This window comes from Pleurodeles waltl, chromosome 7 (assembly GCF_031143425.1).
Source record: "Pleurodeles waltl isolate 20211129_DDA chromosome 7, aPleWal1.hap1.20221129, whole genome shotgun sequence".
Taxonomy (NCBI): domain Eukaryota; kingdom Metazoa; phylum Chordata; class Amphibia; order Caudata; family Salamandridae; genus Pleurodeles; species Pleurodeles waltl.
This window is the reverse complement of record NC_090446.1, coordinates 391340137-391367913: the sequence shown is the minus strand read 5'-3', so window position 1 is coordinate 391367913 and position 27777 is coordinate 391340137. Positions and strand designations below refer to the sequence as shown.

Genomic DNA, 27777 nt, shown 5'->3' with positions numbered 1-27777 from the left:
GCAGAGAGTTGGCCGCAGGGTGGTTGGATCAATGTATGATAATTAAATATTACTTTACGTAAAAAATAAAAAAAAAACTAGAAATTCACTGAAAAAGCAAAGATTACAGAGACACTTTGGTTACAAAATAGCATTAGAAAACTGTAAAAATTCACTGAAAAAAACAGCTTACACGGACGTTAGTTAGGAAATAGAATTAAAAAAAAAAACTTGAAATTCACTGCAAAAAACAAAGATTACTAGGACGTTATAGTTAGGTTTAGATTGTACACACAAAATCACAGAAATTCACCAGTGACAGTTCTAGTTTTCTCAAGTAACTATAACTTATGCCCTTACCATGCAATGCTTGTTACCTCACATATTTCATAACATTGCCTGTCACGTCGTTGATAATATCACTGCAACATTTGCAGTGAAATTATTGATTAGAAAACTGCATGGCTGGTGCACAATTTATAGTTAACTTAGGACTCCAGTTATATCTATGGGAGATAACTATAACTGGTGAATTTCGGTGTTTTTTAGACTTTAAAATGTTATGTTGCCTTTGAACATTTCACCTAACTATAACGTTACTTTAATCTTTGTTTTTTTCAGTGTGTATATTTATATATATATCACAACACTCATACTTACCTTAGCTAGACTTACCATGTGTGGTAAAGTTATGCATGGTAAAAGCACCCAAAAATGCATGTGTGGGAAATGCATGAGTGGTAAAAGCTGCATGGTAAAGGTTCTGCGTGGTTAGCCTTGCCTTGTAAAGGATGTTACCCGCAGCATCCACCATTACTCCCTGCTGCCCCAACACTCGGCTCGGGCAACCTGCACAAAAAAATAAAATTGTAAAAAGAAAAAATATCTTTATTACCATTTAATTTTCCATGTTTGCTGCACTGGCATCTGAGGGCGGGGCGGTGCTCCTCCCACCAAATGAATGAACCGCCGCTGCATATAAATGCAATCAATACAACCAGAAAGACCCAAATGCAAAATAAAATGAATCAGGATACAATATCGGTTAATAAAGGAACATTTCCTGACTTGAGTCTAAAGTAGAAAGCGACCAAACAAATGTTTTTAGTGTTTTCTTGAAAAGTGAAAATGATGGCGAGGAAAGGGGATTCGAACGCACAAGAGCAGCACCCAAAAAGACTGTGTGCGCATTATCTTGTGACGGGAATAAAATGAGACGAGCAGGGCGGGTCGCAGCAGAGATCTGGAGCTTCGGCGTCGGTTTTAGGAAGGCTGTTGTAGAATAAGGGAAGCTGAGTATAAACTGAATTCATGCCACTGAAAGCAAGCAGTGCCAGCAGCGTCGGCAGTGTGTCATGGGAGGAAGTGGACGTCCTAGCTGCTGTTTGAACTGTAAAATACAGCAATAAGCAGCGGTGCATGACCCCTCTGGCTTCTGGGCCACGGTGCCCTGCACCTGCTGCATCACTGGAAGCTACACCCCGGACCAGTGCAATGATTTAAGGGTTAGCAAATGTGTTCACATTTCTATCTGCCTGCATTGAGCCTTGCAGCCAAGGGCACCAGCGTTCTGGACCGAAGGAGAGCTCTTTTGCAAATTCTTATGGGGGGACGGGGGTGGGAGGGGGCGTTCCCTGCATAAATATTGGACGGCACCAGGGACTGTACCTGGTTCCAAAAGCAGGCACAGGAAGAAACTGCCTCACACTCTTGAGATTGGATTGTTAAAAGTGACACATCTGAGCTGTTTTGGCAAATTATTTTGCAGTGTAGATCAAATTCCAAGAGCAATTCCAGTGACCTCGCTGTTTCTGCTACCAAGAGGCTAGGAGGTGACAGCTACGGCTGAGACTGGAGCTTATTTTTTCTAGAGGAAAACTAGACAAATTCTGTCTTGTGCAGACTTTGAAACTCTCTTTTGCCACCTTGGTTTCGGTCACCGGAACGCAGGTCTGCTTTCAGTGAATGTCCGCCTCTACTGGGACTGTTAGTGTCGCCTGTAGTTGTCCTATATAAGGGTGAACATACCAAAGCTGGCCACCGGACCTCCAAGGAGAACTATATATTAAAATAATTATGGTGGTGAAAGAATACAATCCTAGGGAACTCAACGATGAACGAGCAGAGGGAGGACCTTTGCATTAGACAAAGAAGAATGAGACAGACTTGTACTAGCTGTCCATTCATTTTTACCCTCTGCGCCATTAGGTTAAGCAGTTAAGCTGTGTGGCAATTTACATTTGGGAGTTAAAAATAGAACTCACTTCAAGATTACACACAAATTTATACAGTCGGACTGGGCCAGAAAATAGATCCGGGCACCCAAAAAAAAAAGTGTCCCCCATTAGCGAATCAGGTAGCTAAAAAAGTGGCCCCCATTAGCGAATCAGGTAGCTAAAAAAGTGGGGCACATTTGCCAGTGTTGGTAGTTTTGAACATGAAAGACAAGTTATATATGTGTTTTGCAAGATATGGGCGGCTGCATGCATTTGTGCTTGCTACAGACAATGTTTGTGGTAATATTAAGGAAATCAACAGATAAACCAGGCCCATCAGACCATAAAACAAGTCCACAAACAGCCAAAAAACATCCCACACACTTACTTGTCAGACCACCCCTTCGAGCACTGACAGATTTCCCCGTGGGCCAATCAGACTCTGCAAATTAATGACATTCTTCATTTTGAATTGTGTTATTTGCAAATATGTAAACTTTTCTACATCTGTGCCGTACATGCATTTTTTTGGAGCAGCAGTTTCCTGTGTTCCCAGATCAGAAGTCCTTTATTGCGAACCCACATGCAAGGATACCACGATCCTGACTATAGTAATTCATATAGTTATAATACTCCTGAGATTTAGTTTACCTCTCATAGTACAGACACTAATAGTAGATGATACTGAGGTAGCAACCGGGTAAGTTAGAGGGTCACAACTGTAGGTTTATACTTTAGGGAACCGTTTTTTGAACTTGCTCGAGGCACAGTATCCCATAGCTAATAACCCATCAGACAGTGGTTGTGGTGTGTTATATACACAAACACTATTGGCATCAATGTGTAGGTAGGTAGAACATCGGTTGTGTCAGAGGGTAAACAATAGAAACCCCATCCATGTGTATTTTTTCATTAAAGGTTCTAAACAGCTCCTGTATTCATGCAATGTTTAATCTGTCATTAAATAACTTTTAGGGTTCAACAAAACAGAACTGCCCGTGTTCATGAACATTGTCACTGGTGAAACGTTCTGCGTGGTTTTTGATTTAATAAATTTTTCACCGATCCTTCAGAAAGGTTTCAAGTTAATAATCTTTATTAAACTCAGGTTCTGCTGTCCTTAATTCACTGATCCATAGAGCTTCGCTCTTTCTCAGCGTATCTTCTCTATTACCCAGCCTGGTGCTACATGATGCATGGTGTTTGTGCCATGCCACCGTCTGTAATACAACACAGGACACCTACACGGCTTCCCTTTTTCCGGCATAAACCGCCTCGGGATTTAACATCTATTTTTGGCCCAAACTCCCAGATTTATAAAATCCAGACAAGGTGGTCGATCGTTGGTGGTGGTTACATCCAGGGTCTGGAACCTCCCTACAGTTAGTCCTCCAATCCCAACCAAGCCTCCATAAGATGTTTCCGTTTACCCATCATGTCTAGCTTCTATTGTGTCACATCCTCAGCGCGTGCCTGTTGAAGACTTATCTGCCCTCTTTCTACCACTTTCCTTCTATATCTGGTGCAGTTTTGGAGGGTCTTTCTTTCCTTACACGCGCCCGGGTATTTTGTTTGATGTGGCTGTTTGCACTTTATGGCTTCGATAAATAAATCGTGTGCATTTGAACATGAGCAATGCCACAAAACCTCACCTTCTCCCAACCCCTCGTTCCATGTTGCATAATCCTTAAGTAAAAGCATGAGCTGGCTGTTCTGCAAAGGAATTGGCTGAAGACGTGGCGATCAGTGGCAGGAGCAGGTGAAGATCGGGTGCAGAGGGAAGGATCTACCATGGAGAGGGGGGTTTCACTGGGCTCAGGACAGTTGCTATTGTGCGCTTCTCTGCTGAAGGGAAAGCCTATTTGAAGTGTTCCGAAATTGAATATTGGCCACAGCAGCTGTCAGCAGCGAGGTTTTTGAATTGTCATTTGTGCCAAGGATCGCAAAAAATATCCCAATTTCAAACTAACAGGAAGGCAATGACATTGCCTGGAGATTTTGTTCGGTCGCATTTCTCTCTAACACGTCTTTTGCGTTATACATATGTTGAAAGATCTGCACATCTATTCTGCTGTTACTACGCCTCACAGAGGTGGGCTGTTTCTTATTTAAATAGCTCAACTTATTGTTTCTTTTTGAGAAAGTGATGTTAGTAGCAGCGCACCGGCGCACACCCTCAGTGGGATGTACACAGAAAAGAGCGTTTTCGGCGTCATTTAGAATAACCCGCAGTCGAAGCTGAAGTGGGTCTAACGTCTGTACTCCCGTAGGGCGGTGCATGGCAGCTCCAGAAGGCTGGATTGCGTGCAGAAAGTGCCTGTGCGGTTCCTTTCAGTGTCAGGACCTGTGTAATATCCTACATGCCGTTCTGAAGCGTCAGTGTGCGGGGACATGCGTTCTGCGGTTTTGTTGTCTGAATGTGTTTCACAATCCATAACTGTTTCCAAGACTACATTGTATTCTTTCTTCCTAACTATGCCTGAACCGCACTTCTTCACCTATTTCCTCCTATATTTCACAGCTTAAATTACTTGTCATTGGCTATGCTTCTTTTGGTGGTAGCGAACTAAAAAAAATGACAATCCAAGCGGCCTTGAGCTATAACTTCGCTGTCACATTCTTGCCCTTCTTTCTGTGCCTGGAGAATAAACTCTGATTATCTCAGGACAGCCAGCGATGTTCTTCACAGTGCGTACTAAGCATTTCATGGCATGAATGGATTCCAAGGTGTAAGGGTGATGCAGTGAAGCTCACTCTGCTGCAGGACTGAGGCCTTTTAGTGTTTGAGAACGAATTTAAACTATTTCTAATCACGGACTTAAGGGCATTATCATTATATTGAAGGCGATGAGATACACTGAGGACAATACCTTTCCAAGATGGCTCCCACATTCAGGATCAGTCACCATTTTAGATTTTGGAAATTGCTAGGGCATCCAATGCATTCTCAGTAAGTGCAATGCCACAGAGTCTGTGCACGGCTATCACGCCTTCTCTGTGCCACTAGCAACTGCTTGGGTCTTCCTGGTTTGAAGTGATCAGTGTGCCACAGGCAGCTCATGTGCAAAACCCTTCGAACTGGAGCTTGTCTCTCTTACCAGCTACGGTCTGCTGCAGGAGACTTCCCAAGTCAAAATATTTGTAGGTTGACAGTTGTAAATCTCCAGTGTGTGACAGGGCCGGAGTCAAGTCCAGTTTATTTAATTATGATAAGGAACTCTCAAAGAGATCCACAGAGAAGGATAAATAACCAAATTTCCTATACTACATGCATAAAAACTTCATACAGTTCTTAATGATTAATGGGACAAAGAAATCCTAAAAGGAGAGAAATGTAATATTAGCATACCGTTTCATTAATGCATCTTTAAGTAGCACTTTAAAGTGTTCAAAATCCCGAAACAAAACATTTCATTAAAGGGTACTTAAAAAGACTGTAAAAGGTACCAGGCAGAAAGTATAGAAAGCTGAAGGCAAACGGGTTTCAGACATTCGCCCAGTAAAGATAAAAGTGCTGAACAGACAAAGAACACGATTCAAATCTTAAACCTTAGTCTGTACATGCACTAAGATTTAATGAGTGATGGTGCAGATATGGCTGTGCAGGCCAGATTTCTAAGTGTTGGTTAAATCTGGACGGGTACTCCTAACCAAAGTATCACACGTAGGCACAGGGGTAGTCTACAAAAGCATATTGGAACTGGGTCCTCCCCTAACAATAAACTTACATGGTAGGGGGCTGCCGTTTGAATTATGTACTTAGTATGATTAATTTCAAGGGCTTTATTGGGTGTTTAAATGTACCTAATAAATGATCCAAAATGTACCTTAAGCAGAAAACGAAATAAGGTAAATCAAAACATCCTCCCATAAACCACCTCTTCCACCAGCCCCAGATAGGTGACCATAGAAAGGGACCAGTGAACTTTTCACCACATTATAATTCCCGGACTTTGCCCTGCCCTCACTTCCTTTCATTAGCCCCATTGCTTTCTCTTTAGTTTTCCTCAGTTTAATATATATTTTCCATTCTTATTCGTTTTGTCCTACGTGACCTTAATAGGGAAAGGGTGCCATCATTACTGGAACCTCGCCCTCATTCCTTTCAACTTTGCTATTTATTCAACTTAATCAGAACATGTAAAGCTTTTAATGCAATTAAAGTAAATAAAATACTCCCATGTACCTTTCTGGTGCAGTGTGCAAAATTCCTAATCTTCCTTTGGAATGGAAGGCCATCTTTTCTTGGAAGATGAAATTTAACATTGGCGGTTGTGCCAAAAACCTTTAGCCTAATTTCTTTCCTTGCAGTACTAGTTAGCACAGACAGTAGAGCCCGAGTCATGGTACCAGTGTTACAACTATAATTGCAACAATCAGTCACCAGTGACAGTAGCTGTATTCATTCTCTGACAGTCTGTGCACCTTTAACACTCCTAAATTATTTCTGTGAAAGGGATACAGTAGATAACTAATTATACATATTTAATTTGAAAAGATGCCACTACAAGGCACATCTTCACTGACATTCCATTGGAGGCAGTATTTCAGTTTCCACTTGCTTTTCTCGAATGGCCAGGGCCTAGTTTCCATTGGTGCAGCAGATTCAGTGGCATCAGGGTCCAGAAACCTGGGGGGCCCATTGAACCCTCATAACCACTCTATTTACGACCACAAAGGCAGGAAACGGCATCATTTTCCTTGTTTGCACTAGTGCTCATGGCATCCTTGCTGCATTACTGCGATAGGCACTTGTACACTTATCACTCTAATAGCATTACTCCGATGTACATTTACCACCTCTGCAAACATATGCTCAATGAGAGGCTTTAATACATGTGCCTTGAAGGTCTTACACTGAAGTTCGAGTTCAAGTTTATTATGTTACAGAACTCCGATGGAGATCCACATAAGAATAAAAACATAAATACACAAATGAGGAGAAATATAAGAACTAACAATTGAACTAAACTTTGATAAACAGATTGAAATAAATGAATACAAAGTTAAAAAACACTTAAAATAATTAAAAAAACTCTAGCACAAAACATTTAATTAGGCGGAATGAATAAGGCTTGAGATAAATTAGAAGCAGATCTAAGTGAAAGAGATAGACAAATGGAGCGCAAACACTTACGACTATAAGGTCGAACAAATTAAGAGATCATGCTTCAAATTCTGAACGCCGTTATAGCATAGATTACAAATGGCGGAAGAGCCAAACCATTTTGCTTGTAATGTGTTCAGGGGGAGCTGCTCCAGTCTCAGCAGGAGCCAGAATCTTCTCACCCCATGAGGCAAGTTCCAGATAAGGTATGGCTGTGTGACCCCTGGCCTTCAAGAGTCAGCTATTATATGGAAACTCTGTCTATGTATACAGGCCTGACTATCCTGGCTGAAACTCACTGCCCAAGTTGCTTTCCTGAGAGCGAATTTAAGCTGTCCTGGTGAGAGGGCAAAGATTGCAGATGGATCTAGTTGTAAAAGATCCATGGAGGATAAGAAATTCCTACTGATGGTATATTTTACTTTGTGCCCAGCTAATATTTCGTTTTTTAGCAGTGACCCAAAGAGTCGTCACAGCTCGTCATCAAATTAAACATCCATCGGATTATTGCGGCCAAGCCTTGTATAAAAGAGCTACGCAGGCCCAACTCAAGTCTTAGTAACGGTGCAGAGAAGGCGGAGTTTACAGTTAAAATATTTCTTGAAAGCACGTCACCGAAGGGTTTGTCGAGAAAGATCCAGTTAGAAACTGCAAAATGCTCAATACCATACAGTAAAGATGGAGGTATCTTCACCCGATATACCTCTAGGAGATGTTTAAAAAGCCTTCTGCCCGTTACTCTATAGAGGGTATTCAAACCATTGGCTTGAGATTGGGCCTTTCTTTGATTATGCTCAATATGCTCTCTTTCTTTGAGATTCCCACAGACAATTGTACCCAGATATGTGTAAGAGGTTACTCTTTCAAGCTGTTGACCTCCCATGGTCCAGTTAAAATTGCTGTACTTTAATTTTTATTCCAGTGAAAGCATAAGATTTTACTTTTTGAGCAATTTATCTTTAAAAAGTGCGCTTCAGTATATTGCTCGAGGGCTTTTTGCCTGTTATTAAACCCCGTTGGGGTACGATCTAAAATAATTATGTTGTCTGCATAAAGTAGGCAGCATAACGATCTGACTCCTAATTTCGGAGCAAAACCCTCACATGAAGTTAAATGTGCTGGTAAATCTGAAAGATACAGAGAAAATAACAGTGAAGCCAACATAAATCCTTGTTTTAGGCCGTTTTTAGTTAATATAACATGAAATAGACCTAGTTCACCCCCTAGCAAAACTCTGCAGCAGGTGGAGGAGTAAAGAGCAACCACAAGGTCAAGGGGGATGCTGGGCATGCCTAATCTTAAAAGCTTCTCCCACAACAGGGCACGGTCAACTTTATCAAATGCTGTGGAGAACTCTATGAAGGTTGCATAGATCTGCTCCCCTTTCAGAGAGACATATTTTTCATGAATTACTTGCAAAATAGAAATGTTGTCAATTGTGCCATAATTTCTCCTAAAACCTGACTGCTCTAAGAGAATAACTTTGCACCTTTCTGCCCAATTATTAATCTGTGACAGCAGGAATTTAGCAAACATTTTTCCAACCGCATCCAAAAGTGCAATCTGGCGGTAATTCATAGGACAGTTTTGATCCCATTTTTTATACAAGGTCGACAATAACGCTACCCTTCCAAGAATGAGGGACTTCCCTGACTTCATAACAATACTGGAACACCAGGAAAAAAATCATGTGCCAGGAGGATATGTCATGTTTTATTAACCATATTGGGATTTCATCTGGTCCCATTGCTGCAGAACTACGCATTCCTTTTATTGTAGCGTCAATTTCTTTAGGGGTTGGATATGAGTATGGGGAATCTGATCTGGTTTGAGGGATTTCCACAGTAGACTCATTAGAGGCATAAAGATCGGATAGAAAAGTTGACCAGCTTAACTCACTAATAGCTTTTGAGAGGGGCCTGGTTCTAGTACCACACCCTTCGGCAATGAAGGACCAAAACCGCCTGGTATAGCCGTAAGAGGCTGCTTCTCTTATTGCAACCCAGGATCTATCGGTGGTGTCCTTTTTTAGGCGCGCTCTTAATCTCCTTCTCCTTCTTTTTAGAATGTCTAACTGAGATTGCCTTATGGATGTATGATCCCTATACTGTTTACGGATTAGAGCATTTATTTCTCTATTTACTAATAAAAGGGAGGGGGGTTTTGGTATATTTTTATTCAGAGGCTTTTGACTAGGAATTGAAGCAACCAGTTGCATGAAGCTAATGAAACTCTCTATTTCGTTTCCTACCCAGCTACCAAGGTCATTCAGGTTACTTTCCAGAATTCCTTTAAGCCCCTTACAACTATTCGGGGACCAATATGTTCTACCATTCTTAACGCTTAACTGGGGGTGCTGCCCTGCTAGACTCCATGAGTCAGTACGTTGAGCCTTCAGACCAAGAGATACTACCAAAACATTGTGATCACTAAGGGCAGTCTGTACTACTAATAAATCCTTTAATATAAAGAAAGACTGATAGCTTGTTACCACGTAGTCCAGGATTGCGGCACCCCAGGCGATTTATGGGTCAGACAGTGGCGGCCTGTCCTTTAGGGCTGAGGGGCCACGCCCCCCCACTCCATGAAGAGTGTCTGTCAGGCTGAACAAAGGTCAGCCTTACAGACACTCCATGTTCAGCTCAGGCAGCCAGGAGCAGTCATGCGCGATTTGCGCAGACTCCTGGCTGCCTGAGCTGAACTTTGCTGGGCTGAGGAGATCACAGCTCCTATGGGCGTGACCTCCTCGGCCCAGCAAAGGTGCCTCGAGGCCCTCACTTGGCTGACGAGGAAAGCGTCACCAATTGACACTCTCCCTGGGCGCTTCAGGTTTAAGCCCTGAAGCGCCCAGGGCGAGTGTCAATCAGTGACACTTCGTCACAGAGTGGGGTGGGGTCAGCAGTCTCACTGACCCCATCCCACTCTGTGACAGGCTGGGACTGCTGTCTTCCCTCATTGGCTGATCTCAGGTCAGCCAATAAGGGAAGGCAGCAGTCCCCACCCTCCTAGGACCTGGAGGCTAAAGGTAAGTGTGTGAGTGTGTATGTATGTGTTATGTTTTACATTGAATGTTTGGTGCGCGCGTGCATGTTTGAGTGTTGTTAATGGATGTGCGTGCATGAAAGAATGAATGTGTGTGATCTTGTAAAATGAATGTTTGGTGCGTGCATGTTTGAATGGAATGAGTGTTGTTAATGGATGTGCGTGCGTGTGTGAAAGAATGAGTCTGTGTGTGTGTGTGTGTGTGTGTGTGTGTGTTTGTGTGTGTGTGTGTGCCCCGCCCGCCCCCCTGCCAAAGCTGCCGGCCGCCACTGGGGTCAGATGGGCTGGGGAGTGAGCTGGAAGTCTACCATTAGCAATAACACAATCATTCTCTCTCAAATACTCTAGAAAGAGCCTCCCAAGCTTATCAGACTTTATTTTGTGAGGCAAAATGCAAGGCCGTAATCTAAATGCTTCTTCCTTTTCCTCATCCCAGAAGGATGCAAGCCCTGGGTTAGAAATCTTACAATTTAGGTCTCCTACCATAATGATTTGGGTTTCTGGATCCCTGTTACAAAGTTCCTTAATGTAAAGAAATACCTTGAGTAGGAGATTATTAAAAGGGACACCGGGCGGAACAAAAGAGTTAATCAAAGTGAGGGAGAGACTACCTTGTCTCCAACTCCAATGCGGTGTAGTGTTACTGCTAAAAACAAATTGCTAGAATCCCTAAAGCATTCATGCTGCCAATACAGTCTATTCACCAGCAAACATGTGACCCCCCCCCCCCTTTGCGTGACCTCTCGTTGAGGGGGAGGCCTTACTGCAGAAGGAATAGTCCTTTTTAAGCTGAAGCTCCCCAATAAACCCGGTTTCTTGAAGACAAGTTATATCGGAACTAAGAGTTCAGAAAGTCAATTTTTTCCCCTTTAGACTTTATACCTGCCACATTCCAAGATACGTGGGTAAGCTCATTGCTATATTAGTGGTGCTATTGGTCTAGAGGTTGTAGTAGAACTACTCAAAACTGCTGGTAACCAATTCCAAGAGTGAGGATTGATACTTAAATCAGGACGTGGACAAATGGGAGGATACCTAAATAATACTTCCCGGCCATAGGCCCCCAAGTGAATTTTTAGGACCTGGTAAGTGTGAGAGTTTGAGTCCTGTTTAACCAAAGGGGATACTGAGGGGAGAGGTTTCCACACACCATCGGAAAATTGGAGATCCCGCTTGGTTAATCTTAAAGCCATCTCGCTCAAAATGGGAACTACATCAATACCTTTACGTTGTAAAGACTCCAAATTGCTTAATATTTTGTTAACTGTCAATTTAGAGAAAAACAATACACGTGACGACAGACCAGAATCTGCGACCTTCAAGAAAACCAAATGTATGTCCTTACTTTCAATCATTCTAAGATGTTCAATATCAGGAAAACCTTTTAACAATTGAGATCCTTTAAAGAAGAGATTGTTGTCAAATAAAAGCATGAAATCTAATGTTAAGGTGTCCACAGGGTAGCGACCCTGTCCTATTGTAACAGGTTGCAGCCAGGTCTGGGCAGGTGTAAGGCCTGTGGTGGCTTCAAAGGTTTGAGCAAGGGGATTCAAGGATAACCTAGTTGATTGAGAGGTAGTTGGCTCACAAGCTGAAATTTGGTTGGCCATTTCTGAAATGCCGATAGATGGATGGAGGACACACGTTGACGAAGAGACAGAAGGTGCAAGGCAAGAATGTGAAACTGGGGCCTCCTAGATTAAGGAATCTTGCAGGCCAGATTGTTCTTTGGAAAAACGTATCTTTCGCTGACCTTTTTTGGGATGTCTCAGGGTTGATTTCTTAGGCCTCTTTTTTTCTTTTTATGTATTGGGGGCTGCTCAGGAGTATCCGAGGTACTAGTTAAAATGTTAGCCTTTGAACAAGCTTTAAAGATTAGGAACATAGGCGTCTCAGAATTTTGGCAGACCAATTCCAAGTCTGTCTCTGTTTTAAAGTCTCTTAGCACAAATCTAATGGAGTTAACTGGATTTCAATTGGCGTGAGGATCGTGGGGGGTTGTCCCACCTGCGGCACTCCAGCCTAGGAACAAAAGTCAATACCAGCGGGTGTTTCACTGTTTACAATAGTGTGATTCTGTGCTAGGAGATCATTGCAGTGCTGCATGCAGAAACCAGGATGTATTCTATTGCTAGTTGTAAATTATTTTACAATGGCCGTTACGGAATCGAGAATACAATCGGACCCGCCAACCAATTTTTCTAAAAGGTTCAAAATAGAGCTTAGGAGGCACTCTAGGCTTGAGAGTGAAGAGGAGACCAAAGAATTTTTATCAAGATTATTGCTTAAGGGATTAATGTTTAGGCTAAGATCAGGTGTTGTTGAAAGGTGAGAACAAAGAGAGGAGTGGTTGGAGGGTGTATTGCTAAAAAGCTGTAATCCCTTTGGTAGAGGGAGAAGCGATGGCGGGGGAGTAGTTGCTTCCTGATGAGAACCATATCTTTGGATAAGTTCCAAGTCTAGATCAGGGAGGGTGAAGTCCCCGGGAATATTCTCCTGGTTGGTACATGAAAGAAGTGCATCAGTGCCAGGATCATGAGAAGAAGTTTCTTTTGCAGGGGGTTAGCTGTTCACGTCATGATTTGGTGGGGGAATTATAGCTGAAGTGGGTGAAGAAATGTTGCAAAAAGTCAAAGGCTCACGAATAGAGGAAGATGTTATGAGACAAAGCTGGGCTCTTATTAAAATCTGCCAAGACATGCACAGGGGCTGATTCCATGCGACATAGACAAGTGGGAAGGGATTCCTCTGGTACAGAAAAACCCTTTTGATCTAAAGAGTCTGGCTATGAAGAAATACGGGGAGGCTTCTCTTTATCCCATAGGGAAAAAAAATGATTTCGGCACTTTGGGCCTAAGGTATTTGAAACTTTATTGCGCAATGGATTAGATTTTGTTTTTGAACATGATCTCCAAAAAAACAGACGGGCAGATCTCATTTTGTCCTCCGAACGTTAGATACCAGTCCTTACAGTGACAAGCCACCAACACCTCTCTCGTGGCCTCTACGGCTCTTTAAAGTGAGGGTCTGAAAGTCTCAAATTTGCTACGCTGTATCGTCGGTCTATCGCCCTCAGCCTTTGTGCAGTCCTATAAGATTTCTTTAGAAGTAGTAAGAAAAGGCGTGGTAGTAAATATGGCGAATTTGCTATCCTTGTGATTGCCAGCTGCAAGAAAATATGGTGTAGCTCCAAGATGCCAAAAACTTTGCTCCAAACCACCGATCTGCAGTGGTGCGGCCAGGTAGTATGATGACCGTGGGTGGGCCACCTGCACTCCCCCAACAACCTCCCCAGTCTCCTCGGCCCCTTCCGTAGGTACCTGAAATGGGGTCCTTGCCCACAACAGAACATCAGAGGTGCAAGGCGGTGGGGCAAAAAGGTGGCCCCCAGCGGGGGTGGAGGGGTAACTCACTGTCACTGTGGCCCTCTCCGCAAGTTCTTGATGGGCTCCTTGCCTACTGCAGAACGGCTGACGTAAAGGTGGCGAGGCAAGGGCTGAACGGCCCCCACCAGGGAGCTGTAATATGCCGTACTTTTTTGCCCCCACTGCGCCCCTCCTCTGCAGGATCCTTATAGGCTCCTTGCCCACAGCAGAGGGATGAGGCGGCGAGGAGGTGAGGTGGTAAAATGGCAAGGCAGTCAGGTGCACAAAGAACAAAAAAGCAAGAAAAAGATTTTTCATTTTTTTTGCGGTTTTTGGGCTTCTTGCCTGCAGCAGAGAGATAAGGCAGTGAGGAGGTAAGGAGGCAAGGCATTCAAGGGCCCACAGAGCAAGGAAACTGTACAGTATGATGACCTCCAACAGGAAGATAGCCCCGTACTGAGAAGCGGCAGTCTCCGATGGCTTACCGCGCTAGTGGACCAGGCGGAGCTCCCCTACACCTGGGACGATCCGAAATCCGCCATCCTGCTCCTGCGATCCTGCTTCAAGAGCCTATGGGACCTTGATGAAGTTGAAAGCTGGTGGACCGGGCCGCCGAAACTGCCCCTCTGCTCCGGAGGTGGTCCGCGATCCCACATCGCAGACCTGCGGGTCGATCTTGCAAGTCCTCGATGGAGGACGACCCTCCGGTGGGGAGCGGACGGCTAATCCAACCGTCACTCTGTTCCCCTGTGGCGCAGTCCAGTGACGTCAGACGTACAGCATCGACAAGAAAGGGAGAAAGCAGAAAGCTGAATGTGTGATATGATTGATTACCCAAACGTGTCCTGACACTAAGACTGCAAGAGACTAAAGTTTCTGTGATGTAGAAGCTATTAGAAAAAATGTGTTTTTAGCATTTTATGAAATTTAAGGAGCTGTGGTTGCGGAAGGATGGCAAGTGGAAGAGCATTCCAGGCCTTGGCTGTGATTACTAGCAAAGCGTGCTCACCAGTCCGAGTTCTGTGGAACTTCAGAACCAAAACAAAAAAGGAAGTAGAGGAGCACAGAACTCTGGAAGTGGAGTATCTCAGAAACAAGAAGAGATATAGTTCCTGTGTGTAGTTGAGTGAAGTGTCTTGTGGCAAAAGCAGAGCACTTTGGGAAGGCATATTTGTTGAATGGGAACCCAATGCACAGATTTGATATGCATTGAGATGCAAGAATATTTATGCATGGGTAATAAAAGCAGGGGCATAGCTACCAGTGATGCATCCAGTGTAGTGCACCATGGCCCAGAGTTGAAAGGGGGGCCAACTACAACAGCCCTTGAGCCCCAAGAGGGCACTTAAATAACCATGCTGGAGTTCTGAAAGATAACAAGCACTAAAGACAACGTAAACTTTTATGTTTATCTTACACATTTGCTGTGCATTCAAAGACATAGTTTAAATATCAGTTGAGGCTTCTGAAACATTGCTGCTTATTCTTTTGACTGGGAGACTGGTGTTTACTTTTCTTTTGCTTACTGCATAGCATGAGGATTTTGTGAAGTGAACTATCTGAAAATCTTGCTGGCATGAAAGCAAAGGCTGTAGGATGTTCTCGTTTTTTAGGTCAAGCGTAAGCTTTTAGTATACTTTTTATGGCTTAAAGCGATTTCATTTGTTGGTTGCAGGTTGGTTGCAGTGTCCTTTAAAAATTCTTGCTCGCTAGTGGTCAGTTCTGCCCTTTTCTTCGTTCCTTTTTCTGTTTCAGAGCATTGACCAACTACTGTATTATTTCACTTTGGTTTCTATACCCGTTGCTGTGATGGACTACTTAGGCATTTCTTTGTTGCTGCCTTTTCACTGTGGGTGTCTCAGGCTGGTAGCTGCCTGCGTTTTATTGCAGCATTCCGTTCCTCCCATGTCACTGACGTTTGTTTTGGCTTTATTCCATTGCTGTCCTCGTTTTACTTTGTGTTCGTTTTGATGAAAGGTTTGCAACCGCTTTATTTGCCATACTTGTTATTCATTTTTGTAAACTTTATGCTCAGCTTGATGAAACGTTTGCAGTCGCCTTATTTGGCATGCTTGTATAATAGGGAATTAGCTTGCTTTTGAAGCCATGACAGGAACAAACTTTTCTGAACATTATGTTTTTTTTTTTTAACGCTTTTGCTTTTGAGCTCCAATAAGAATGCGTTCGAAGAACCACATTGTTGTTTTTTTATTACATTTTTCTCTACTTTTTTGTTGTGTTTCAGCTGCTTGTTTTATTTTTGGCATGTTTTTTTTTTTTTTTTTTTTTTTTTTAAAGAGTTTCCATTCAATACAAAACAGGAATGTACTTTCAGAGGTTCATTTGCGTCTCCATCAAGAATGTGGTGAATTCTTGGGTGTCTTCGTGTTGCTTCTTTTTAACAAAGGAAATACACGGTATGTTTACTTACATTTGCCATTTTTTGGGGTCATTTAATTTCCTAGTAGGGCATCTTCTTGTCACCCATGAGAGGAATGCTCTTTCACAAACATTGCTAGTAAGGAATTAACTGGGTAGTTTTTACCTCTTTATTTACGGTCTTCCTTGGTGTTGCTTTTATTTAACTTTGGAAAAGAATGTCACTTTTAGAGAAATACTTCATATTAAACTAACAAAAATCGGAATGTTATGTATGAGTTGCTGGCTTCTGTGATATTTATTCCTTTATTGGTGGAGATGCATATACTTTGCTTGGCATTATATTTTCATACTTGACACAAACACCTACCCTTAACCTAATGGAATTAGTAATTATATTTTGGGGGCTTTTACATCTGTGAATTTATCACCAGAAAATTAAATTATTGGTTCGGTGTTTCATAGACTTATTTTATAGTAAGGACTCTACTTTTAATCCACTGGAGGAACGCTCTTTCACAAACATTTGTGTTATGAAGGTGAATTTGAAGTTCTGTAACCTCATTCTTTTTCGCTCTCCTGTCACAACAGACTTTGATGCCTTTGTGTAGCTTTTATTTAACTTTGGAAAACAACAAGACTTTAAATAGAGTAGTTCTCATTTAAATAAAAAAACACACTGTACGTTTCCTTTCATTTCCTGGCTCGGTTGACTAATTTTACAAAACATAATGGGATTAATATATATTTTTGGGATGGTTTTTATCTCCTTGTGTTACTCTCTCTCTCTTCCGCTCTCCCTCTCCATCTTTCTACTCTCTCTTTCTCTACCTCTCTTACTCTGTCTCTCAGTCTTTATCTCTCTTTCTTCTTCTCCCTCCCCCTCTTTTTTTTCTCTCTCTCTCTCACTTCAACTCTTTCTTTAATTTTCTCTTTCTCTCTCTTTCGCTCACACACCTTTTTAACTCTTCTCGCTCTCTTTCTTTCTCTCTGCATTTTCTTTTTCTCTTCTTTTGTGTTCTGTTTCAGCTGCTCGTTTTTTTATTAGGATCTTGAATTTTTGTACTGAGTACCTTTCATTTTAATACACAACAGGAACGTACTTTCAGAGGCTTGTTAGCGCCTGCATTAAAAATGTGGCGACTTCTTGGGTGCCTTTGTGTTCCACCTTTATAAATTCTTACAAACATGATACTTTAGTTTGATTTCCTGTTCTTTTGCCTCATTTAATAGTAAAAGCTCTCATTTTAATTCAAAAGAGGGAGCTCTCATTCACAAGCATTGATATTATTGAGTTCAGTTTGTAGTTTTTACCTCTTCATTTTTGGTCTTTTATTACAGCACACTTGGATGCCTTCGTTTGCTTTTATTTAACTTTGGAAAACAAGAAGACTTTCAATGGAGTAGTTCCCATTTAAGTAAAAAAAAAATGATATGTTTCCTTTAATTTGCTGCCTCTGGTGATATTTACTTATTTAATGGTGACAATGCATAACTGAACAAGCCAACTCAGGACTTTACCTTTTACAAGCATGCAACAATTGTCACTGTATTTTCCTACGCAGACATGTAATTGAGGGTGCTCCTTCAAAAGGACTGGCCAATACACAGCACAGCTGTTGCTGATAAAAACATTCCCTCAAAGAATCAATTTGGCGGTGTGGTCAGAAGCATTTTGTTATCTAGTTGCCATCTTTTGTCAATGTGAACATAGCACCCTGAGCTCCAGATAGTGCTTTTTAGGCCGATTGTAAGTGCACAACCTCTTGTATACTTTTAAGTATACTTCTTCTGAGGGCTTCCAGCTATTTAATTTGCTATTTTTCGTGTCTTTTAAAAATCCTTGCCTGCTAGTGGTCAGTCATGCCTCTTTGTCCCCCCTTCTTCTGTGTGGGAGCAGGGACCAGCTACTGTATAATTATGCTTTGTCCTCTTTGTCTCAACCGTAGGGCACTTTCTTTTTACTTTGTTTCCTGCTCCTGTCCAGAGAAGCTTCCCTTTTCATGTGATGTGCATAGCATTCTTGTCTTAGCTTAGCTGTAAACAAGGCTATAAATCAGGCTATCTTGGTCGCATTTGGTCTTTGTGGGCTCTCTGCACACTCTCTCAGCTGCCAGCTCCCGCATTTCCTTGGCTTGCATTTTCTTTACCAAGTGTGCCTGCCTGGAGGATCACTTGTAATTGCTCATTGCTTACGCACCCAGCTCTACCTGGGCTCTGCAATCCTAAGAGACAGTGCCCACTTCCGCTCCATATTGGGATCCCACTCGCAGCTCCATCAGTGCACCTCAGTTCACACGCTCCAAACCCTCAGCCATGCCAGTGCCAGAACCCCACACACGCATCTGCCAGAGCTCCTCAGTTCTTGCAGTCAGTACACTTTGCTGCTCCAGTACTGGGACCTCGGACACAGCTCCATCAGTGCACCTCCGTTCACACACTCTAAGCCCTTAGCTGTGTCAGTGCCAGAACCCCACACATGCTGTCTGCCAGAGCACCTCAGTTCTTACAGTCACTTTGCTGCTCTAGTACTGGGACCTCGAACGCAGCTCCATCAGTGCACCTTCGTTCACACACTCTAAGCCCTCAGCTGTGCCACTGTCAGAACCCCACACATACTGTCTGTCAGTTCTTACAGTCATTACAATCTGCTGCTCCAGTGCTAGGACCTCGGACGCAGCTCCATCAGTGCACCTCAGTTCGCAAACTTAAAGCTCTCAGCCATGCCAGAACCCCACACATGCTGTCTGCCAGAGCACATCAGTTCTTACAGTCACTCTGCTGTTTCAGTACTGGGATCTGGGGCACAGCTCCATCAGTGCACCTCAGTTCTACGCCAGCGAGGTCACTTCCTTCCCTATACTGGGACCTCGCTCACATACAGTTCCATTACAGCAGTTCAATTCTAATATTCAGTACTACTGCCAAGCCAATACAGGACCCAAAAGAGCAAAACACAGCTCAGCCAGTACACCTGAAGTCTAACATCCAATTGATACTATTGATTGAAACCAATTGCCACTATTGATAGAAACCACCACAGCTCCGCCAGAATCCATAAATTCTAACATTCAGTGCACATTTCTTCTCAGCACTATGGCTCACACACACGCCCTTCAGGACTCCTGACTTCTGTGGTTCAGAGGCAGTGCCACTCCCATGCTGGGCCCCTCTCATAGCTTCACCAGGGCACCTCCAGGCTAAAACTCTGCAAAACTGGCACGCCAATACAAGTTCCACACATAGCTCCATTAACATACCTCACTTCTGACTTTGTGTGCCCGTTACTATTCCTGTACTGCAGCCCACATACAACACTGCCAGTGACCTCAACCCTAACCTGCAGCTCCCCATTATTCCAATACCAGGAATTACATGGCGCTCCGTTTCTCATTCCTCACTGCTGCCTTTCTGTTGTTCCAGCACCCGGCCGGGACACCGCTCTGTCCATACCCCCAATCCTGATCTGAAGCACCCCAATATTGGTGTATTGGAGTTCTCATACAACTCTGCTAATGCACCTCCGGCTGTTCTGTATTGTCCCCTGCTGTTCCACACTCTGACCTCTGTTTGAGTACAGCGGGGCACCAATTAAATCTATTCTCAGCTGCCATCTTTATTTGGGAGGGTCTGTTTCACCTATCTCACTCTGTTCTTTCCTTTACTCTGTTTATGCTCATTGTTTTCTTTCTCCCCCACTTATCGCTTTCCAGCTCTTAAAATTCACACGTTAACAGTTTCACTTTTTCTTTCAAGTGTTTATTTCTACTCCTCTCCTTTTAAAAAAAAAAAAAAAAGATTCCTCTTCCTCTTGCTACCTCCTCTTTCAAACTCATAAAAACTTGGTTATTTCTTTTCTCGTTTCATTCTTCTCTTTTTTCTTCATCTGATGGTCATTCTTTCACCATTTTTTCTCTTCCCTTGATTCTTTTGTCTTTTTTATTTGCTCTTTCCTTTGACTCGGTATGGGTCCTTTCACTTTTTTTAGATCTTTCTTTCTTCCTTTCTCAGGTGTTTTTCTTATCTGTATCTCTCAATTCACGTTTTACTATAAACCCCTCTTTCCCCCGTCTGTATGTGGAAGCCACAAGTTACTTGTCGGGACCTGAAGTATCAAAGTGGCTTTCCCATTCTGTGGAAAATGTGTCAGTGCATAAATGTCCTTCTTCTTTCATTACTTGTTTCTCTCACCATCTCTCTTTTTTCTGTAATGTTCATTTCTCTCTTTCTTTTCACACTTCTTTCATTATTTTTTCCTCTTTATCTTTCCTTCTGTAGCTTCCTTCCCTTTTTTTTTTTTTTTTGTCTCCCATGTTTGCACTATTTCTTCTCTTAGTTGTGTTTTCATTTTCTCATGCTTTCTTTCCCCTCTTTCTTTTATTTTGTTGTAACTCCTTCGCTTTCTTCCTTTTGTCTGTTGTATTCCTTTCACTTCTCTTTTTCTGCCCCATCCGCCTTCTCTCCTGAGGCCTAGTTATCAATGGAGCAACAGGTGCAGTAACACCAGGGCTCAGAGACCTACGGACCTCACTCAATTCTAATTACTGCTGTATTTTCCTACCAAAATTCCATTCAACCATTCTCCTTTCTTACTCTGGGGCCCATGACACTGTTACTACACCACTTGTCCTCTCCATCTTTACTCCTGACTCCCCTTTCCTTTCACACTACAGTCCTTCCCAAATTATATTTTTGCTATGGTGTTTTGAGCATTACACTCTAATCCCAAAAGTGTATTTCTGATAAAGGTTTATATGATAATTGTATATGTTTTAAGATAGAGGAAGAAGGATAGAGGAAGTGCTTTAAGTAAATGCTGGACCATTGGAATTGTATGGCAGGAAAAGATGAAATTATGAGGCAGGGTTGACCAATTTATGTGGCAAGAAAAGTCCAGTTATGAATTTACAATGCCAATATCTCTAACCCAAGAAAATGCAAGACCTATTGCATTGCAAATGCTTGTTAACACATGCTGCTCCACGTCATACTTCGAGAAAAACCTCCCATGTATCTGCATTCTTTCCAGGATACTTTTATTTTCATTAATTAATGGAAAAAAAAACAAACTCACATTTAAAAAACATGGTACGTTTCATTGGATTTGCTGGCTCAATAATAATTTATTGATAAAAATGCATCCCTTTTTGGTGAACTATATTGCAAAAAAAAATAACTTTCCTTGGAAATTTTAACCACTTTTCTAAGTACAACTTCATTTTATACAGGTTTTGCCTTTCTCCATAGATTTGATTTTTACAATTAAGTTTAGACTTTGGGAAAAAAACATGGGTGTATTGAGCAAATACACCTAAAAACATGCCTTTGGTGCCTTCGTATTGCTTCTTTTTAACTTAGGAAATACATGGCATGTTTAGTTTTTTGGCTCATTTACTTTTCTAGTAGGGGCTCTCCTTTTAATCCATGAGAGAAACGCTCTTTCACAAACATTGCTGTTATGGAGTTGAATTTGTACTTTTTACCTCTTTATTTACAGTCTTCCTTCATGACAGACTTAGATTTCTTCGCATTGCTTTTATTTCACTTTTTACTCTTGTTCTGTTTCTCTCTTCTCTCTCTCTGTCTCTCTCCCTCCTTTTTCTCTCTCACTCTCCCTCCTCTCTCTCTCTCACCCTCTTATCCTTCCCTCTCTCCCTCTCTCACTCTGTCTCTCTCTCGCTCTCTGTCTGTCTCTCTGGTTCTCTCTCTATCTTTCTCTCTTCCTCTCTCTTTCTCCCTGTCCTCTGTCCATCTTTCTCTCACTTTCTTTGTCTCTGTCATTTTGTCTCTCTATTTCTATTTCTGTATCTCTCGTTCCTCTATCTCTTTCTCCTCTTTCTTCTTGCTCTATTTTTCTTTCTTTGTCTTTCTATTTCTCCCTTTCTATATTTCACTATAACTCACCCTTTCTCTCTTCCTCTCTCTTTCTCCCTGTCCTCTGTCCATCTTTCTCTCACTTTTTGTCTGTCATTTTGTCTCTCTATTTCTATTTCTGTATCTCTCGTTCCTCTATCTCTTTCTCCTCTCTTTCTTCTTGCTCTATTTTTCTTTCTTTGTCTCTCTCTTTCTATTTCTCCCTTTCTATATTTCACTATAACTCACCCTTTCTCTCTCTTGCTCTCTTTCTCACTTTCTCTTTTTTCTCTTACTGTCTTTCTCCATCCTCTTTCTACCTTTCCTTTCTTTCTCTCTTTCTTTTCTCTCTCTCTCTCTCTGTCTACCGCTCTAACTCTTTCTCTGTTTTTCTCTCTCCCTTTGCTTCTCTCTCTATCTCTTTTTCTCCTCTTTTTCTCTTTCTTTTTCTCCCTTTCTTCTCTCTCTCTCTTTCTCTCCAACTCTGTCTCTCCCTCTTTTTCTCTCTACCTCTCCCACTCCTCTCTCTCTCTCTATACCCTCTCTCTCCCCCACTCTCTCTTCCTCTCTTTCTTTCTATTTCTGTTTCCCTCTCTCTTTCTCTCTTGTTAGATACTTCTGTTTCTCTCTGTCATAATCTCTCTCACACACTGCTTCTCTCTCATTCTGTCTCTAGCTCTTCTCTCTTTCTCTTTCGTTCTCTCACTTTCTTCTACCTCTGTCCCTCTAACTCTGACTGCTTCTCTATCTCCCTCTCTGTCGCTCTCTCCTCTCTTACTATCTTTCTCTCTTTTTCTTTCTCTCTCTCTCACTTTATCTCTGCATTTCTAATTGTATGTCTCTCTCCTTCCTCTCACTCTCTTCTCTGTATCTTTCTTTCTTTTTCTGTCTTTCCCATATCTTTATTTCTCTCTCCTTTCTCTCTATCTTTCTATATTTTTCTCTCTCTTTCTCTCTCTGTATCTCTCTCTATTTCTCTCTCTGTCTCGCTCTCTTCCTCTATCTCTCGCTATCTCTCTCCGTCCTCTAACTCTCTACCTCTCTTTCTGTCTCTCCTTCCCTTCTCTCCATTCTCTCTCTTCTTCCCACTCTCTTGGTCTCTATCTCTCTCTTTCTTTCTCTCTTTCTCTTTTTCTTTCTCTCTTTCTCTTTTTCTTTCTCTCTTTTTATCTATTTCTTTTTATCTCTTACTCTCTCTCACTCTCTCTCTCTAGTTTCTGTTTTAAGGCCCTTGTTTACACACATATTCCAGACGGCATACTAGCCCTTGAGTTCTATGCAGGACCACTGGAATTATGTGGCAGAAAGGACCAAAATATGCTGCAGGGTTGACCAATAATGTGGCAAAAAAGTCCAGTTATGCATTTAAAATGCCAATAGCTCCAACTCAAGTAAATGGAGACCTATTTCATTGCAAATGCTTGTCTTTTTTGTGATAGAAACTTGGCTGTCATCTAGGGGTCATCAGGGGTCGCAGCTGTGACCCCTGGCACTGCCTTTGTGATCCCTGCCCTCAGAGGTGGCAAATTCTGTGTCAGAAACACAGTGACAGCTCATCCTTGTGGACCTCAGTTGGGGGTTCAACTTGCTTTGTTTTCTGTTAATTTTTTATTACACTAATAGTGAATAATAACATATTATTTACTTAATAATATATTATTAACTTAATAGTGAATAGTAATATAGTATTCACCATTAGTGTACTAAAAATGGAGTACAATTAGCTGGAATATGCCCTTCTGTGGCAGCTGAGGTAAATAAAAATGCTTTTAAGTGAATGTTGTTTGCATGCTTGAGGGTGAAAGTATGTTTATGTGAAAGTGTGCATGTAAGTTTGAATTTGTGTATATGTGCAAGTATATGTGTGTGAGTGAAATGTGGAGGTCAAAGGGCATGTGATGTTACTACCGCTTCCCCTTGTATTTTGGTGAATTAACCTCCATGGTTGGAAACAACGATTTTAATAGGGTCACAATAAATCAAGACATTTTACTGATACTCAAATGAAAAATATTTGTTGAAAACCCAATTTCCACATATTATTGTTTGTGTGTGTTTAGTTTTATCTGTACAATTGTATGTCTGTGAAAAGCTTGTGGTCATTTCAGTGGAAAATGTGCTGTCTGTAAGTGTCATGGTTACCACACCATGCTTCAGTGATATATTTATGAGAGGGTGCTTCTAAATTCAACACCAGCTACATACTAAACATTTACCACTCTGCTGCTGAATGGGCATGGCTCATTTGCAGCACTTGTTATTTGCGTGATGGTTGGATTTTTCAGAATCCTTAAGAGTTCAGTTATGTAATATTGATGGCAGCACCACCCGTCTGAATATTTTTGTAGCACCACTGCCTACTAGGGCCACAGGAACTCTTCCAGCCATGGGAGCTTTCTGTTTGCTCTGTTCAATTTCCTTAGCTGTAGGAGTCAGACTCCAAGCGGCAGAATCTACTGAAACACTTGTGGGGGCACTGCAAAAACCTCTCTGTTCATGCACTGAATGGTCATGCAATGCACATGCTCATTGTGAAAATGCAGAGTGCGCCATTCTGCCCTTCCTGCCTGATGCCAGCAGAGGTCAAAGAAGAAGTTTAGCCCTTGCTGCTGGGTGGCTTCAGAAAACAAGTTACTCACAGTAATTACTGCATTTAGCGTGAAAGGTGGAGGGCAGACAATGGCAGTTAGTAAAGGAACATAGGTTTTTTTTTAGGACCGATTGCTGAAACTGGGAAATTAAATGATTTGACCATGGTTTCATTTCATGAAAAAAATGGGCAAGTAACATTAAACAACTTCTTGGGGGTGGTAATACACACTCTTTCTTAATAATACCAAAGGTATGGACAGTTGTCCTTCTGAAACCTGTGGAAACAGGCCAGAATCTCAGAAAACAAGATGCTGCTCTCTGAAGCAAGATACTGAGAGAGGTGGAACATGAGTAACTGTTATACACAATACTGTAGCAGAGGTGGGTGAGCCAATAAATTAACAGGGAGAGCCAAGTTAAGGGTCTGTCTTGGCTCTAAGAGCTGGGCTATGAGAACATTTACTTTCACAAAAAGGGACAAGAAATAACGGTAGAATAACCCAAACCCAAATTAATGGGCTACAACCAACAAATGTAGACACAGAACAACTGTTTGAAAAACTGCCCTCACCCACTTATTGTGGCTTGCTTCATCATTGGGCTTCTGCTAACACACTTCTACATATTCCCACTTTGGAATGGAGCTGTAGGGGTGGGGAATACAAAACAATACACGACAAAAAATAAAATAAAAACGGGTATCTGAACATACAGATATACATTAAAACTGTCTCATGGGTGTCCACTCCTCATGTTTATTAAAGGACCTCTTAGACAGGGTTAAAAATAGATTCCTGATGGTCATATACAGGGGACCATTACCCGTTCACCCCAGTCAACATGTTTCAGCCTTTTCCATTGCTCATAAGGGTCAGTCGGCCTTCATAAGGACCTTTTGAACCCCCGTTCTTTTTGTCCCCTACCTGTCACAAGTCAGGACTTCTATCAATATGAGTATCTGGGCACACTTGTCCCTTGTTCTTATGCACACTCCGAATTATCTATAACAAAAAGGGTAGAGAAACAAACATAACACACACAGAATAATTTTTTGTGGATGGAAAATAATCAAATCCATTGTTTCTCCATCCCGTCAGTCAAACATATACACAAACAAATGCATACATTGGCTCCCCGTGGTTCTGTGTTGTCTCCTTCACACGTTAAAACATCATTGTGAGTCATCCCGTAACCCAAAATGGTTACCCCCAAGCAGTGAATTCTTAGGAGGCAGATACCTCTTGGTCCTGCAGTACCGCACTTGTTCCATGTCTTTCAGGGAAGATAGTGTTGCTTTCGACCAGTATGGTGTGTCTTATGCATGCGAGCCAAGGATTTCGATGCTCATGTTTCCTGTACTCTGCCTATGTGTGTGTGTGTTTTAGATGTGACTAAATACTGTTTTAGCTGTCTCACCAGCCTTATGTTTTGCTATAAATATTACATAATCCTGCTTAGAGAAAATGGGCTTTAGGTAAGCCCTCTTCAGTTACTCAACATAGTGACATTCATATAGTAGTTCATCCCTTCAGCACAACATACATATAATTGTGCAGTGGATCAGTCCTCTTTAGCCATTCACTTTGTTACCAATGCTAAGCTCTGCCTAGTAGACAACGCTGGTCTTTAGGATGTCAGGTAGATTGAGTAGCAGTATTTTCCCTGCTTACTCGTTGTGTTACTCTGCATCCAGAGAAGTGTGACCTCAGGAAATATTTACTTAAGTTCACCCCCCAAGAGCTTACCTGCAAATTCAGATTGGGGCAAATTGAGTAATGTGAGTACTAGCAGCTCTGCTGCCATCGCTGTTTAACCACAACTTTCTTATGCAGAGCTCCAGGCATCACTGCTGCAAGCTTTAAGCCATGCCACAATCTTGAATAATTTTGTTTATTCTATTATTTTTACTCTTCCAAGATGGTAGACTGGTAGACCAGTGAAAAACGTTACGTTCTACTTTTCTTAATTGAAACACCTGCCCTCTACATTTAGTTGGCTTTTTCTTTCCTTCCTTCCTTCCTTCCTAGAAAACCACCATCTTCTTTTTTAGAAGGCAAATGGGGCTGTTGTTTGATGCCAAGACTCTTCCCCCTCAAATGTTCACAAATATCAACTCATTTTGAGAGGAGGCCTCTTTTTGCATGGTTAGCCCCCATGTTTTCCATGATGTTGATGTGTTCTAGAAGTTGGTAGTGCCCAGGGCCCCTGCTAAACAGGTTCCCTGGGCCAGAGCTCTTTCCATAAAACTGTTGTGATGCTTGGCACAATTGGTTATACTCTTACAAACCCCTGTAAGTCCCTAGTAAATGGGTACCGCAGTACCCAGGGCAAGAGATATTAAGAGTAGGCCCCTGGGGGCAGTAGCACTGATTGTGCCACCCCCAGGTGCCCTGCACCAAGATGCACCCAGCATTGCCATTGCAGGCTGAGTGTACTTGGGCAACCCTAGAATGCTAAATTCGACATGGCACACACTCTTTGTGCCCTGTCCACCATACACTGCATATGTTATGGGGAAGTCACCCCTTTAGCAGGCCTTTCTGCCCTAAGGCAGGGTGAGCCATACCATATGTGAGGGCATAGCTGCATGAGCAATATGCCCCCACTGCGTCCTTGCTAAACCTAGGACATAGTGAGTGAACAGGGCAGCCATTTTAATGTATGTACTGGACACTGGGCTAACACAAGTTCCCCAGCTGCATAATGGCCTCTCTGCACCCTGGGTTGTTTGATATCAAACAACTCAGAATATTAAATCCAAACTGATACCAGTATTGTTTTTAACCTTAAATGTACGCAGGGGCCACCTTAGAGGTGCTCCCTGCAAAAGCTAACCCTAACTGGCAGAGTTGCTGGCTGGTTCCATCCAGCTGCCACTCCAGACAGCCAATATACAAACCTGAGGGAGAGCCCTGGCTCTCTGGTTTGTATGACAATGCCCTTCCTGGGTGGAGGAGCTAACTCCCGCCTCCCTCAGGAATGTGCAGCACCCTGGAGGTGAGCTTCAAAGGGCTACATCCCCTGAAATTCGGGCCCCCAGGCCTGCTGCTAGCAGCTGAGGGCTTCCCGCATTGCAAACCCCCACTTTTGGTGGGAGCAAAGGCGGGAAACTAGACAAAGGGTAGGAGGAGTGGCCTTACTGAGCATGCAACACCCCTAAGGGCTTGCATGCGAAGTGGACCCTCTGATTCAGTTTTCTCCATCTTGGAATGGAGAGAAACAGCCAATGAGGTTTAGGAAAGTG

General features: G+C 42.4%; 1 protein-coding gene across 1 annotated transcript in view; it reads left to right on the top strand.

Moving 5' to 3' along the window:
• LOC138304104 (arf-GAP with SH3 domain, ANK repeat and PH domain-containing protein 1-like) overlaps nt 1-27777 on the top strand; it is a 1221419-nt gene that overhangs the window by 1089159 nt on the left and 104483 nt on the right. The gene's annotated exons all lie outside the window — the stretch shown is intronic.